Below are 17,958 nucleotides of genomic sequence, written 5' to 3' on the forward strand. Positions count from 1 at the left end.
ATGGCAGGTGCCAGAGGTGGATCGTCACTCCTCAAATTTGTACCCATAAGGATTCGACCGCAGCCCTCAGACATCACAGTCGCTGCTATGTGGGGAGTTGCTGCCGGCACCACCGCTCTCTGGATGATTCAGCCATTTGACTAGATTAAAGAGCAGCTTACTGCCAAACCAGAGGACGAAGAGAAAGCATAGAATTGTTTTCTACTCCATAGAGGATTGTAATAATGAAGAACTTGAGAAACAATCATTTTGTTTCTTTTCTTGCCTAGCTTTCTTCTGAATAATTAGACGAATTTCTTATGGATACCTGCAATTCCTTCTCGTCGTTGGGGGTTTCTGCACTTATTCCACTCGAAGAGCTATCACCCATGAAGAGAACATAAGAAGGCATCATTTTAACTCCTCCAGGGTTTTGTAGAAGCTCGATCTTTGAATCCTTCCACATGGCCAACATCGATTCCAATAGCTGTTTCCTGCTCACAACCTGCTTCTCTCACATGCGCTCTTTGAATTACCTGGCCTTAAATTCATTCTGTCTTGATGTCGCTATCTGATTCCTTCGGAGATATTTCACATCTCCAGCACATGGAATTGGAAGGTGCTTTTGCTTTACAGATGCTTCCAAATTCTTTTGGAAATTTAGTTCGACTTAAATCCTTAAACGGTGCTTCTAATTTGCAGAAAATTCTAGATTCTTTTGGAAATTTAAATCAACTGGAGCACCTATCTTTAGAACGTGCTGCGACTTTGAAAATGATTCCACATTCGTTTGCGGATTTAAGTCGACTGAAACATCTATCTTTAAAAAAGATTGCCTCAAATTGAGCATCTCAAACAGAGCACTCAGAAATGTTACCACGCTAGAATATTTGGATCTTCGAAGGTGTCGCAATGTAAACGAATTGCCTCCGCAAGTTCCACATCAGTGGTCTGAACGGGCTCAGCGATTTCGTGGAACTTAACTGTCTCACCTCCCGGCACCGTCGAGTGTGAGGCGTAGGATTGTAGTATCTTCTTTTTGGAGAGACAGCATATAAAATGGCCGCTGCTGCTGCTCAGCACTTTGTAGCCTGCCAGTCTCGCATTACTAATTCTGCCAGAAGTCATTCTTCGGGGACTGCATTGCCCTCAAAGAATAGCGGGAGTAGTAATGCTACCAGCTCACTAGGTCAAATTGCCTACTACCATGGCCCGCAGTTGATTAGAAGCACAGACTTGGGACAGCTTCAGAGCCATGCAGAGGCAAATTTTAAGCAAGTTTTGAGGAAGGCACTTAGTAGCGGTGGGATGAAACTGGTTTTTGTAGTAGCTGAAGTGGCCCCCTGGAGTAAAACTGGAGGTCTTGGTGATGTTCTAGGAGGATTGCCACCTGCGCTGGCTGCACGTGGTCATCGGGTTATGACAGTATCCCCATGCTATGATCAGTATAAGGACTCATGGGATACCAACGTATCGGTTGATGTAAAAGTAGGTGATAGAACTGAAACTGTGTGATTCTTCCATGTTTACAAGAGGGGAGTTGATCGTGTTTTTGTAGATCACCCATCCTTCCTTGAAGAGGTTTGGGAAAAACAGGCAGAAAGATTTATGGTATGATTGGAATACATCTCTTCTTCCTTGTTACTTGAAGAGTGTCTACAAGCCTGCCGGTTCTTTCACAAATGCCAAGGTTACATATGTTGCACCACTTGGTCATTACACCATTCAGGATATAGTGCTGGAGTTAGAGTTTCAAGGAGTTAAAAAGCAGCTTAAAATGCTTCAGAGCTGGCCTGTGCGTACATCGAGGCCTGTCTCCTCCAAGCTTGCGGCTGACACACCTATCCTGACAGGACAATGCGTTCTTGATGCTCTATTTCCCTCTGTGCTTGGAGGAACATGTGCCATACCTGGTGCATTTGGCTGTGGCAAAACTGTCATCAGTCAAGCTCTTTCCAAGTATTCAAACTCTGATACGGTTGTCTATGTTGGTTGTGGTGAAAGAGGAAAATCCAAAGGCAACCGCAAAACTGAGTCAGAAGTTGCTGTAATTGCACTCTCATCCATAGGTACATCGACGAAAAACAAAACCTCCATATCCCTTCACCTGCCAATATTCACGTTTTCTTTGGATTTCTTTGCCATTTTTAGTTTAAATTTGTTTTGTATTTATTGTAATATATTTATTTTTATTTATATTTGTTTTATATTTATATATTTTCATTTAATGATTCGATTTCTTTTGATTTGTATTTGTATATTATTAGTTATCATTTTTTTAATGACTGATTTGTTTTGATTTTTAATCCATGTGTGATTTGTTTCTGTATATATTTAGTTATAATTTCTTAAATGATTGATTAGGTTTGATTTATATATTTAGTTAATATTTGATTTGTATTAATATATATTATGATTGTATTAATATATTAATATGTTATAATTATATTAATATGGTACTAATTTTTTTTTGTGATGATATATTGTTATTTGTATATTATGTTTGTTATATTTGGTTATCACAATATATATATATATATATATATATATATATATATATATATATATATATATATATATATATATATATATATATATATATATATATATATATATATATATAAGTGAAATAAAAAATTGTTGTGTTTTGTGATAATTGTTGTTTTGAAGAATTTAAAAAGTAAACATTGGCATGTGAAGGGCACTGGCATAAAACAAAACTTTGTGGGCATGAAAATTAAGAGAATCATGAGAATTACAAGAACTGGATGAAAGCACAAAAAAAAACTTAAAAAAAGCAAAAAAAAAAACAAACAAACAAACGAACAGACACACTTTGCACAAAATTCATGCAGGTTTGAAAATAAATAATGGAACATTTGGAAGAATAATTTAAAAGAACATTTGGTGGATTATTTAAATGCTGATTGACTTGCTTAGAGTTGGCAAATTGATATTGTTGTATGCTTTTATAACGTACTAATCTGCAGGACACAACAAATCTGTGATGCAAAACTTTTCGCTATGCACAAAAGTTAGCTGACAGAAACAGGGAGTATTACTTTTCATGGTTATTTTTAAGAATGGATTGATATTAATATCATGATTAAGTCAATTTTAACACTTTGGCTGTCCTTGATTTGTTTTATTTGGTATGAAATTTTTTCGTAAGCATCATGAAGAAACTGGCCATTTCTTCTAGAGCACACTTATGTTTTCTTTGTACCAAGTTTTTTACAGGTTACAGGATAATCAAGTGAACACAAGGAGATTACATTGTGACGACAATTGGTCTTCCAAAGACTAATGTCATGACAGATTCTAAAGACAAATCCAACTCTACAACCACTCCTTTGCAACTCCCTTTTTGCAAAAGATTTTGAATTCCACCAATTGTTAAACCATAAAGCATGACCTTTCCATATCCATTTTTCACAGCAAGAGTTCTTATTCATACACCATGCATTTCTCCATTCCTTACACGCATATTTCCATTTCCCTTGTCATCACGAGTCCCCTTCATTTCCACCAATAAAACCCTGCTTGAGTCAAAGTCCTAGAGTCTAAGTATCATTGAAAAACACCTACAGGCTTGCATGCCTTAATGGCAAGTACTCTTGCCAATGAACAATGGGAGTACATTAATATCCCTTGTTCATTGGATCTTGTAGGTGACTCGACCACGACAAATTTATTCGTACCTACAAAGATGTGTTAGGCATCCTGACTCCCATTGGAATCAATGGTGGGAGCTCTTGTGTTGGCTAGGGGCATTCATTAATGGCCACTAAGTCAACAACTTCTTGCTATGTTCGAGATCGACACATTTAATCACATAGTAAGATTTGTGCCATCGAGCGTTGAAGACTTGAAGACCCATATTTTGTAGCAGATGAAGCCAATTTCCTTTCATTGTTTTTCAGTTTGTCATCACTTGAGGACAAGTCAATAAATAAGGCTGGGGGGGAAATGTAACTTATATATTTTGTATACCTTCCAAGCCTTATAGATTTTCAGCCATATTCAGCAGACTCATCAGATTCATCATCTAGCAGTGGAGGATCTAGCAGTAGATACGACTTTCAGCCATGTTCAGCAGACTCCTCAGATTCATCATCTAGTAGCAGAGGATCCAGCAGCCGATACGACAATACAGATCCATCTTTCATCCACCATTTTCACAACCAAGTAAAGAAGACTATGAACAACAGTTTTTGCAGCCACACGTGCACAACTCTCATCCATTTTTGGAAGGGTAAGTTAAGGTATGATATTTTCTAACTTTTAACCATTAAATTCCTTGAAAAGTTAGAATAATAATTTTTTAGAAAAACTTCACTTCCTTTCCCCTTCCTTTTCCCCATTTCACATAACTGCCCAAACCATCCGTTTAAGGGGAAGGATACATTTACATACATACTTTGTCACATTCATATAACATCCACATTCATATATCACATTCTAAACCCCACTTACCTTCAAAATATATTCACTATTACATGAGCATACAAATGGCTTTGTCAAAATTATTTAAAAGTTAATTGGATGCCAACGCAATCATGGTTGTTACACAAGAACCAACCATGATGCATTCCAACAAAAGTACTCTGCAATAAAAATCACATTATCAATATGCAAATATCATACATTGAATGGAACAAACGAAATATGGTTAAAACACAAGAACCAACCAAGTTGTAGTTCATCAAAATAACGCTTTGCAAAAGTTAAGTAAATGATATCATGCAGAGTTTAAGCCAAAGCTCAAGTACCAAAGAGTAATGTAATAGATTGCATGAGGACATGTAATACCTTCAGTTTGGGGGTATTTTGGGCTTCAAAATAGTCCTTATTTTCACTCCATTATTCACCAATATCTTCACATTTTACCTTCATGTCACCTCCATTCCACCTCCACATCATTACATTTACCTCATTTTTGGGTCATAACTATGCTTTTCCAAAGTTTATTAATTCTTAACATTTTTAAGTGGATTTATGGCTAAACTTTAGAAAATAATATGCTTATACTTATACCTAACAATTAGAATGAGTTTGTTGACATGTGTAGGTACAAAGGAAGCTTCCAGGGCATCTTTATGTGGCCTTGAATGATCAAATTCGAATTTGATAAGATAAGCCTCATGGAAAAGATCATGATCTCATGGAGAAGATCATGGACCTCATGAGAGGAGATCATGGAGGATAGGGTTATGTGTCTAGATGGTTGAGAAATGTATGGAACTAAAGAGAGATTAGTGGATCATCATTATGAGTTTGTTATCTCATCCCATTGTATAAATAGGAGTACCTCCTCCATTAAGGGAGGACTCTTGGAGCATGTATCCAACTTGTGATGGAATAGAATAAAGCTTCATTTACATACATTTCCATTATGTAGTTTTAGATATAAGTTGCCTTAATGTAGTATATGGAATAGCTTGTCACTTTGTTCTTAGGAGAATTGAGTTCACTCTAGAAGGATCAAAGGAACATGTTATTTCATATTAGATCTTATTTCATTTAATTGCTTAGATGTTTGTGATTGATGAATGAGTTTTAAATTAGAATCTTATCAGCATATGAGAGGACAACCAAGGGTCTAAGTTAGGCTCTCTCTCCATTTGATTTGCATGATAATTGAAATTCATTCTTTTGCTTTTAAGTTTCAAGTTATTTCATTTCTTATGCTTATGAATGAATCTTAGTTTAGTTTGGATCAGTATATGAGGGGACAATCAAGGGACTAAGTTAGTCTCTCTCTCTATTTGAATTTGAACAACAATTAAATTCATTCTCTTGTATTTATTTCAAGTTTCTAGTTTTATGTAATCAATGATTTCTTTTCAATCTATAATACTGTAGGGAAGGACAACCAGGACCTCCTTAGTTAGGAGCCTCTTCCCTTGCATATTATATTGAATCATAAATAATTTAGTTAGACATAGAGTTAGTTGCCTACTCTTGCATATATTTTGCTGGCACCATCGCAAGCTTACGACTTTCCCTGGTCGATAATTTAATGAAGCAATTTAAGCAAATAAATTGCCCAACATTGCCAAAATGAACTCTATCCGCCTTGTTCTTTCCCTTGCTGCCTCTTTCAAATGGGAAGTCCATCAGATGGATGTTAAATCCACCTTCTTGCATGGGGACTTGCATGAAGAAATCTATATGGAACAACCTATTGGCTTTATACAAACAGACTCCACCCTTGTATGTCGGCTTAAGAAATCCCTTTATGGTCTCAAGCAAGCTCCTTGAACTTGGTATGCCAAAATGGATAACTTTCTTTTAGAAAATGGCTTTTCTAGGTGTCATTCTGACAATACTGTCTACACCAAGAAAGTGGGCAAGTCTCTTATCATTCTTGTTCTTTATGTTGATGATCTTATCCTAACTAGTAGTGATCCCAACCTTATAAACCATGTGAAGACTAGCCTTAAAAGGAAGTTTGAAATGACAAACTTAGGACACTTACAGTATTTTCTTGGTCTTCAAGTCTTGCAATCCAAGGAAGGTATTTCCCTTTCCCAGTCCAAGTATGCCTGTGATATTCTACGCCATTTTCACATGGAAGACTGTAAGCCAGCCCCTTCTCCCTTTCAGTTTGGAGTCAAACTTTCAGTCACTTGTACTTCTCCTGAAGTTGATGCTACCTTATACCGTCAACTTGTAGGAAAACTTTTGTATCTAACCCATACTCATCCTGACCTTTCCTTTGCTGTTGGCCTTGTTGCTCGGTTTATGCAAAACCCACGTGAAAGTCATTGGAAAGCAGCTGAAAGAATACTTCGTTATGTTCGAGGTATAGTTCAGTTTGGGATCCATTACAGTGCCGAAGCATCTCCTCTATTAGTTGGTTTCACTGATTCCGATTGGGCCGGTGACCCTGATGATCGGAAGTCTACTGCAGGTTATGTGTTCACTCTTGGTTCAGGACCTATTACATGGGCTTGCAAGAAACAAGGTGCCATTTCTCTTTCTTCAGCAGAAGCAGAGTATCGTGGTGTCGTAGAAGCTAGTAAGGAATCCTTGTGGCTTCGTCAGATCCTGTCAGAGTTTGGCTTTCAGCAGCAGCATCCTACTACACTTTGGTGTGATAATCAAAGTGCCATTCAACTATGCAAAGATCCAGTCCAACATCAGCGTAGCAAACACATTGAACTGCACATGCACTTCATCGGAAAGCTCATCCACGACCATGTTCTTGAAGTGCAATATTGTTCAACAGATGATCAAGTTGCAGACATCTTTACAAAGGCTCTCACAGAGGCGAAGTTCACTAAACTTCGATTTATGGTTGGAGTTCAGGGAGTTGTCACTAAGGGGGGATAGGCTCTAGTGCCTCCTTCCTTCTCCTATTGTGTCATATTTGTAAATCCTTCAATCCTATCCCAAGTTGTTCTTAAGGGGGGATGTTAGGATATTCCGACACATAGGAAATAGTTAAGTATAACTTGGTATAGTATAGAGTTAGGTAAAGTGCGTTTCTTTACTATGTACATTTTATAACTTACAATCCAATGGTCACGATATGTAGTGATCCGACAGTTCATTCTCTCCTCGGTATTATCGACACTTGATCCGTGGCTTAACACCCGATTAGTCCATGATCTCTATTTAAAGAGCATGGAGGGTCATTTGTAGGTTAACCGTCCATGAGAGAAGCTTATGTAAATTTTCATTCTTTTATTAATAAATTGCCTAAAGTGGCCGCATTGGCTCAGGTCGTGGACTATTTCCCTCTTTGAGGGTTTTAACCACGTCAAAAGTACTGGTGTATTGATCTGTGATCTATTTGTGAGCGGTGTCCTTTGGTGTCCTTTGCCATAACTTTGGTCACAAAGCAGCTCAATGTGTTGCTTATAAGATAATTATGACTAGAGAAGCTCAAAAACAAAGAAGTATGACTGGGATTACGAAAAGGACCTATAACAACTTTTCTGCCCTTGAAAATGAAATTGAATGTTCTATTTGTAATAACTTCGGTCATGAACATTCTGAATGCAGGAGCAGGTTTCGGCAGACAAAGGAACAAGCCTCAAGCAACAAAACATGGAGAATAAAGGAACCACAAACAGAAAGAGGCGGGATAGCATTTTATGCAGAAGGACAAGAAAATCTATGGTACATCGACAGCGGATGTTCGAAGCATATGACATGTGATAAAGAAAAACTTGAATCATATACTGCTTTAGAAAAGGGAAAGAAAGTTTCTTTTGGAAATGATACCCCTGCAGCCATAAAAGGAAAAGGCACTGCTCAGTTGAAAGAAAAGGTCAAAGCTGGAAATGTTTTGTATGTTGATGGCTTGAAGCATAACCTACTAAGTGTCAGTCAGATGTGTGATCAAGGAACAGAGGTAATATTTCAATCAAATGGATGTAGTGTTCGCGATCTTGATACAGGAAAAACAGTGATCAAGGGCAGAAGAACTCCAAATAATCTATACATATTTGAAGAAGGACAACAATAATGCTATTTGAGCAAAGATGACGAACATTGGTTATGGCACCGGAGGTTGGGGCATCTAAGCTTTTCACCAATAAGGAAAGCATGCAAATACCAGGCAGTTCGTGGTCTTCCAGATGTCAAAATTCCAGACAACACCATATGCAAATCATGTCAGTTTGGTAAGAAAACCAGAACTAAATTCCCTGAGAAGGAAGGATCAGCCAGCAAGCCTCTTGAACTAGTCCATATAGATGTATGTGGTCCATTTAGGACAAAGTCACCTCGAGGAGAAGAATACTTTATATTATTCATTGACGACTTCTCCAAAATGATTTGGTTGGGACTTATGAAACACAAGGACGAAGGATTCGAAAAATTCAAATCTTTCAAAGCCTTGGCTGAAAACGAATCAGATCACAAAATTAAGTGCCTCAGGTCCGACAGAGGTGGGGAGTTTACCTCAAATGAATTTTTCGATTTCTGTGAAGAACATGGAATAAGAAGGGAATTCTCTACAGCTAGGACTCCTCAGCAAAATGGAGTGGTGGAAAGGATGAACATAACGGTCCAACAAATGGCTCGTGCTATGCTTGATGAGTCTGGGACTCCCGCAACCGTTTGGGGTGAAGTTGTGTTTGCTGCGGTTGTTATTCTCAACAAAACAAATGTCCGAGTGAACAACACTCAAACTCCTCATGAGCCCTAGTATGGTGAGACTCCTTCGGTAAAGCATTTCAAAATTTTTGGAAGCAAATGCTATATTAAGAATAATGATGAACAGCTTGGAAAACTTGAACCTAGAGCAGATGAAGGCATTCTCCTTGGTTATTCTCCCCACAGCAAAGCATATAAGTGTTACAATAAAAGACTTGGAAGAATTGTTGACAGCATTGATGTAGTGGTTGATGAAAAAGGATACATTCCTAAGCAAGTAAATTATGAAAATATCGAAGAGGATGAAGACTACTCTCCAAATCAGATTGATGATGAAGAAGAACCACAAGAGGCACCAGAGGAACAGATAAGGATAGAAGAGAAGACTCCATCCAGGTACGTTCAGAAGAATCATCCAGAATCTCATATTTTGGGGCAGAAAGAGGTAGGTGTACAAACAAGAAGAACAATTGCAGAAGCCTCAAGTTATTTGGCATTACTCTCCTCCACTGAACCACAAAATGTAAGAGAGGCATGCAAAGATGAATGCTGGGTCAAGGCGATGGATGAAGAACTTGAGCAGATCGAAAAGAACAACACTTGGGAGTTGGTTCCTAGACCAAAAGATAAGAATGTCATAGGGACAAAATGGATTTTCAAAAATAAATTGAATGAAAATGGGGAAGTAATTAGAAACAAGGCCAGACTTGTTTGTAAAGGGTATGCTCAACAAGAAGGAATAGACTTTGAAGAAACTTTTTCTCTTGTTGCTAGACTTGAGGCCATCCGAATGTTCCTTGCTCTCTCAAGCTTTCAGAAGTTCAAAGTATTTCAAATGGACGTAAAATCAGCCTTTCTGAATGGAGACTTAGAAGAAGAAGTGTACATTGAGCAACCAGATGGGTTCATCCTTGGGAATGATCCAAATCTTGTATGCAGACTAAAAAAGGCTCTCTATGGTCTTAAACAGGCTCCAAGGGCTTGGTACTACCGTTTGGACAAATATCTTCATCAACAAGGTTTTTCAAAGGGAACAGAAGATAGCAATCTTTATATAAAAATTGAAAATGGCAAATTGCTAATACTTGTTGTGTATGTAGATGATATTATCTTTCGCAGCAATGAAGAAGCTATGAGTCAAAGCTTTGCCTTGGTGATGCAGAAAGAATTCGAAATGTCTTTGCTTGGAGAACTGACATATTTTCTTGGATTGCAAATCCAACAAAATGAAGGCAGGATCTTCTTCTATCAAACCAAGTATCTCAAGCAGATTTTGAAGAAATATGGCATGGAAGATGCAAAACCAGTATGTGCCCCCATGGTCACAGGATGTAGCCTTAGTGGAAATGATGAATCAGCAGCGGTGCATCAACCAACCTACAGATCTATGATTAGAAGTCTAATTTATTTGACAGGTACCCGACCAGACATCATGCATGCAGTGTGAATAGTTGGAAGATTTCAGGCAAATCCAAAGGAAACTCATCTTCAGGCAGTGAAGAGAATTTTCAAGTACCTTCAAGGAACTCAAAACTATGGCTTATGGTATCCTAGAGATACAGATCTCACACTTCATGCTTATACAGATGCAGATTGGGCCGGAAACATGGATGACAAGAAGAGCACAAGTGGTGGTGCATTCTTTATGGGTTCTAGATTAGTATCTTGGTTCAGCAAGAAACAGAGTTCGATTGCTTTATCTACAGCTGAAGCAGAATATGTGGCTGCTGCATCTTGCTGCACTCAACTCCTTTAGATGATGCAGACATTGTAGGATTTTCAGATCACTTGTACTCCACCCATCTCCATCTTATGTGATAATATAAGTGCAATCAGCATTTCAAAGAACCCAGTCATGCATTCTAAGACCAAGCACATACCAATCAAGTATCACCTTCTCAGGGAACAAGTGCTTGAACAAAAGGTCAAGTTGGAGTATGTTCCTTCTAAGGAACAAGTTGCTGATATACTCACCAAACCATTTCCCAGGGAGACCTTTGAATACCTCAGGCAAAAGCTGAGGGTTGTTGATGCATCATCCTATTGTTGAATCTCATCTGTTTCATATATTGTTGGTTGTACGCAAGTTTCATATGGGGTATACGCATACATTTGCTGGGTTGCGGATTGGTCGAAGATTGAATGGCACAATTTCAGGGGGAGAATATATTCTTCTAATAATGCATTGTTGGCATTATGGTAGAAGATCTTGGAGGAAGTACAGAAGGAGAACATGGATGCTGATCTGATTATTGCTGCGATATGCCTCTATCTCTTTCACGATCATCTATGGTGTATGGTGGATTATGGTTGTTCTTGAAGGAATTTTTCTTTTGCAGATCTGATCTTTAGTCAGGGGGAGCATGATCAGCAAAGCAAAGGCCTAAGCATGTTCTCAGGGGGAGCATAACCATTTGCCCTTGATGTCAAAGGGGGAGAATGACGTTGAGGATCTTGAGGTTGCCATCAAGTCCAAAGGGGGAGATTGTTGGCATTATGATTCTGGTTTGGCTCTCTGGTACAGGTGTTGTACTTGATGGCAACTCACTCAAGTGGAAAAACTCTGTTTCAGGCTCTCAAAATGATGGAAAATAAGAGGTTCGCAGGTGCATCGTTCAAAAGGTGCGGACCCGTAGGTTCACCGTCTAGGAAGTGCAGACATACCCGTAGGTTATCCGTTCATAAGGTGCAGTCCCCCAGTTCACTCACTCCAATGCAGAGAAGCGTGCTCACGTGGGGTTTCTTATGTTTGGCCCTTGGTATTTAGCCCGTCGTTCACGATCCTATGGTTTTGGCCCGTGGTATAGGATCTAAATTATTTGAACCCCTGTTTGGATCCCTTGTATTGGTTTTCGATGATTTTGTCCCATGGTTTGAATAAGGGCTTGCCTATAAAATGGAAAAGAGATCACTTGGCTATACACTTATGAAATTTGAATATCTTAAGATCTGAAATTTTGGGTGATTGGTTCTAAAAGCTAGATCTAAATCAAGGAGAAAACTTAAGGTGAATCTATTGATAAGTCGTGATCTCTCGGGCGCATGATCAGATCTGTGGATCTGACTGTCTGTGGCACATTGGAAGACTGTTAATTTGGCCCTAATCAGAGGTTCGCAGGCGATCCACGGTGTGAGTGCGGGGGTACGCAGTGCAGGAGAAGCGCAGTGTGGGGGTACGCAGTGCAACAGAAGGCGCAGTGAGAGGTACACAGTGCAGAAGAAGGCACAATGCGAAGGTACACAGGGAAACAGAAGAACAAGTCGCGGAGGTACGCTGTCAGATGGACAGTGTAGATGCATATTTGAGCAGAGGTACGCAGGGCAGCAGAACGAGTGGTGCGGAGATACGTAGAGCAGTAGACCAACCAGGTGCGGATCTGCACAGTTTAGACATAGAAGAGCTGCGGGTATTCGCAGGCCACTATTGGTGAAGTTGCGGACCTATCTTGAAACAATTGTTGGCTGTCTTTTATCTATTGCTACAGAGTTCTAGGTTTATATTTCTGGTAGTACTTTTCTGTTTACAGCATTCTGAGAAGTTGGGTGATTCATTGGTTGATTGTATAAGGAGATTGGGTGATTTGCATGTACTTGATGATTATTTGATCTTCTTGGATTCAGTTTGAAAATTAATGAAACGTGGTCCTTAAAGAAGTAAAAGAGCAAAGGGGGTTGTAGCTCTCTTCCAGGAGAGACTGGAAAACGAGAGAGAGTTGTAGCTCTCTGCGGGTTGCAGCCTGGGTACTAGTAAAGGACTGCACCAGTACAAAATCCTTGTAAAAGAAGTTTCTAATTGAAACCTGCGTACTAGTAAAGGACTGCACCAGTACAAAATCCTTGTAAAAGAAGTTTCTAATTGAAAGAAGATAGAGACATATTGCAGCAGGTGGTTTTCTCCCACATTGGGTTTCCACTTTATATCTGGTATTCTTTGGTGTGCCTATCTATTTTCCTTGTTCTTGTTCATTATTATATGGCACTGACATACAAATTAATGATCAATATCTGAAGAATAAATTAAAGTATAAATCTGGAAGGTATATTGAAAAGAATTTGATAATATTGATTCACCCCTCATCTCAGTATTATTTCCAACATTTATCTTGTGGGGTTATTCATTGACACATTGTCTTTATTCAAAATTATCTGAGAGTATTCAAAATTTCCCCATGTGGTATCATGTTTTGGCTAGGGAGTGACTAGTTGTAGAGAGGACTAGTTCAAGCAACCCCATAATTGAATGGAAAAGTGTTCACTCTTGATGAGTTTGTCGGGTAGCTTTTAAATTCAAATAACCAGTTTTATCTTGCTATGAAATTTACATACAACCCATTTTATTTTATGTGTTATACAAGAATTTGTGTATAAGACTTAAATATCTACAATAAAATGTATGGGATGTCTTATATGTAATTTTACAATAAAATTCTAAAAGGTATGATTTAATTTGTTATATTTATTCTTAGGACTCAACTTACAATACCTACGTATTTCAAAGTTACAATGATGTTGATAGTAGTATTAATGCCATAAAACCTTTAAATAGTGTGGCTTGAATTATAGTGATTTTTTTTTTCAAGCATAACACTATACTAAGCTAGGGTCTTAGTTGAGATGATAACTAAAGTGTTAAAGACCTATACCTCACCCTTGGTTTCTAGAATAATCTAATTTTAGTCATATGCAACTAAAATGTTATGAACTCAAAGTGTTAGCAAAAGTTGGGAGAGTAGCGTAACTAAAATCATACCAATTTTGTCACTAAGGTAGTCATGCTTATGCTGGTATAGAGTTCATGCTTATGCTGGTATAGAGTTTGGTAGATCATTTTTTTATAGAGTAACTAAAATCATACTAATTTTATCTCTAAGGTAGTCATGATTATGGTGGTATGGAGTTTGGTAGATCATTATGCATAAAGACATCAATTTTTGTGACATTTGATTTTATGCTATGAATGTATTTTTATTATTTTTTTATAACTAATAAATAACAACTGAAATTTTGTGAAAGATATGAATATTTTATACTTAAGGAATATTACTGAAAATATGGAAAAAAAATCTATCAGTTTTGAATATATAACATAACTTTATTTTCCATGTGATACTACTTGTATCCCAAAAACATAACTTCATGTTACACGATTGAACACACAAATATTTGAAAAATCTAAACTGAAGGGTTAGAGAACCCCCACATGTCACATGAGAACAAATGTTATTGTGGCATGGTATATCAAACCACAAACTTTTCAAGGACATGACCACGGGTGAAGGTGAGCTGTGAACTCATCAGAATGTAGAAAATATTGAGAAATGTAATGAATCGATGTAAAGGGACAAGAGTTAACTCAAGATGCATTCTGAAATAAAAATTGGCTCGGATACATCAAAAGCCCACAAACTAAAAAAATGGAATGAGAGGATACAGGAAAATCATTGAAGGCATGGCTTGCTGTGTTACAAAATTTAAAAACAAAATGGGATGAGAGGATACAGGAAAATCATTGAGGGCGTGACTTGCTGTGTTACGGAATTTTAAATACAATACTTCAAAGTTTAAATATTTTTAATGATGTGATAAGATGAGAGAACGTAAAAACAAAGTTTAATCATTAAAACAAAATCAATTGTTTCACCCGACTTCTGTACATCAAATTTCAAAATAATCTTGAAATTAAAATGAACTGTCTGCACTTTCCATTCATTTCTCAACGAACTTTTGTACATCAAATTCCAACATAAAGTTTGCCAAACCTTTTTCTGAGTGCACCTTCCATTCATTTCTCAACTCCCATCCACCTTCCTGTAAGTGATATTCGGTAAGAGCCTGACTAAAATATTTATTTATCATCTCGAGAAATCATGCTGATGGTTCTTTTGAATCATTTCTCATCTCCAATCGACCTTTCTGTCAATGATATTGTTGGAATTTAATTCCAACTGCAACAATGAACAGTTGGATTTGCAGTAAATGTTTCAGCCTGTTCGGTGCAGCAAAGTCGCCTTTGATATTTTTGCACATAAATATGCATTAAAGCTTCAGCTGATTTCCCCTGCAGACAGCCGACTTGATTTTGATAAAGGCATCACCGCCTTGCTGCAATAAATTTAGTGATAAACATTAGAAGATATTTTGTAATATTTTATTGTTTTAAATCAGATATCTTTCAGCATATAAATACCGCACAGCAGTTCTGTTTTAAAGTTAGAAGAAGCAGCAGCAGCAGCTGAAGAATCACACAGAGCAGAGGAAAGCACGCAGCAGCGTGAAGAGGAAGAAGAATAATTTCAGAACAGTGAAATGCACAGCAGTGCAGGAATTTGAATGTAATTTGTTATTTATGTTCATCTGTGTGGAACAGAATCGTTCCTTAGTGAATTTCTGAAGTAGATGTTCAGCAATAGAAGTTTTGAAATTCCCTCTGTATGAGGAAGACAAATCTGTAACAGTTAGTTTATTTTTGATAAATACAAGTTAAATTTTTCCTGTTACTGTTACACCGTCACCGTTGCTGAAACACCTCGTAACTCAAAAATTACTTGACGTCAAAAGTTTACGTTGCTGAAACACGACAATCAGCGTTGCTGAAACACCTGTTTCAGCAACTAAAAAAAAAAACTGTGTTGCTGAAACACCGTTTCCAGCAAGCGAATTTTTCTGTTTTTCTGTGTAAAAACAGAGTGCGATTTTTGTTTGTTTGTTATGGGATTTATCAGAAAATTCCAACATGGTATCAGAGCTAGTCTAGGCACTCAGTGAGTCAAAAACAGAGATTGTTTTTCACTGTAGGAGCTGTAAGAAGTTTGTTGAGCAGATTTTTCAGCAAAGAAAGTTTTTGCTTGTTTTTTTTCAAAATACAGTCAGTATCTTTTCTTTACCAGTACAGGTTAAGATGGCAGATGCTGGAACAGGTTTGACAAATCCCCAACTGCCTCAGTTTAATGGGAAAAATTACAGTTATTGGTCCATAACAATGAAAACATTGTTTGCTTCTCAAGGAATATGGGAGCTGGTTGAAACAGGTTATGCTGAACCTGCAGATGCAACAGCACTGGCTGCTTTGACAGCAGCAGAAATAGACCAGTTGAAGGGTGACAGAAAGAAGGATGCCAAAGCCCTCTTTTTCCTCTTCCAATCAGTACATGAAAGTGTTTTTCCGCGGATTGCAGCAGCAAAAAAGTCCAAAGAGGCATGGGATATTCTCCAAACTGTCTATCAAGGCATGGAGAAGGTGAAGACTGTAAAGTTGCAGATGTTGAGGAGAGACTTTGAAAATCTCAGCATGAAGGAATCTGATACAATAGATTCATTCTTCACTCAGGTTATTGGCTTGATAACCCAGATAAGATCTCATGGTGAGATTCTTGAAGATAGAAGGATTGTAGAGAAAATCTTGAGATGTTTACCCTCAAGGTTTGAATCTATTGTGGTGGCAATAGAAGAAACAAAAGATCTCTCACAGTTCACGGTAGATGAGTTGAGTGCTTCTCTGTTGTCTCATGAACACAGACTGGGTAGAGGAACAGATTCCTCTTTTGAGCAAGCATTCAAAACTCAGATGTCTTTTGGCCAAAGAAGAGGTGGAGGCAGAGCAAATTACAGAGGTCGTGGAAGAAGCCAAAACAGAGGCAGAAATTATCCAGCTAGCACAAGCGGAAGGAACTGCAATCAGAACCAAGCTGAAGGTTCAAGCAAACAGCAAGCTCATGGACAAAGGTATGACAAATCCCAAGTCCAATGTCATTATTGTAAAAAATTTGGGCACTATGCCAATGAATGCAAGAAAAAACAAAATGACATGAACAATAGGCAGAATGTTAATTTTGCAAATGAAGAAGATAAGAACCCAAAGAATGTGCTGTTAACATGTAACATAGCACAAGACAAACAAGATGATTTTTGGTTCTTAGACTGAGGTTGTAGTAATCACATGACTGGAAATATTGCAATGTTTGCCAATCTAGATGAAAATGTGAAATCTGAGGTAACAACAGGGACTGATGATAAGATAACTGTCAAGGGTAAGGGCAGTGTCAATATCCGAGCAAAAAATGGAGAACAGATGACTGTGCAAGCTGTATACTATGTACCTGGTCTGAAATGTAATCTTTTGAGCATTGGACAGCTCATGAACAAAGTTTACAACGTGTTCTTCAAAGATGATTTGTGTACTATCAGAGACATACCTCCAAGTAAGAAGATCATTGCACAGGTGTAGATGACCAGCAATAGAATGTTTCCTCTCAAACTCAGGGCAGATTTGAAGGAAGGAAGAACTATTGCGGCTGTGACACAAGAAGTCTTTCAAGAACAGGTGAAAGATGTGAATTGGTTGTGGCATTTGAGATTTGGACATCTCAATTTCGGAGGCCTGAATCTGTTGCACAGAAAGGGCATGGTAAAGGGATTGCCGTTGATTGAGAAACCGGACAGCCTTTGTGAAGGCTGCATCTTGGGCAAGCAACATAAAGAAAGCTTTCCAGCAGGAAAGAGTATAAGGGCAAAAGCACCATTGGAAATTGTTCATTCTGATGTGTGTGGACCGATGCAAATACCATCATTTGCTGGAAATAGATATGTTTTAACTTTTATTGATGATTACACCAGAAAGACATGGGTGTATATGCTGAAACAGAAGAGTGAAGTGTTTGAGAAATTCCGCCACTTCAAAACTCTTGTTGAAAAGCAGAGTGGGCATTATATCAAAGTGCTCAGAACAGATAGAGGAGGAGAGTACATCTCCCAAGAATTTCTGCGTTTTTGCAGAGAGAATGGCATACAAAAGCAGTTCACAGCAAGGTATACACCTCAGCAAAACGGTGTTGCTGAAAGAAAGAATAGGACCATTCTTGACATGGTCAG

General features: G+C 38.0%; 1 pseudogene; it reads left to right on the forward strand.

Annotated features, from left to right (window-relative positions):
• The first annotated feature begins 1,038 nt into the window (after window positions 1–1,038).
• LOC149195806 (leucine aminopeptidase-like) overlaps window positions 1,039–17,958 on the forward strand; it is an 86,806-nt pseudogene continuing 69,886 nt past the window's right edge.

Source organism: Pinus tabuliformis, chromosome 2_2, assembly GCF_031772625.1.
Source record: "Pinus tabuliformis cultivar Carrire ecotype Pingquan chromosome 2_2, CPIR1, whole genome shotgun sequence".
In the NCBI taxonomy this organism is placed as follows: Eukaryota; Viridiplantae; Streptophyta; class Pinopsida; order Pinales; family Pinaceae; genus Pinus; species Pinus tabuliformis.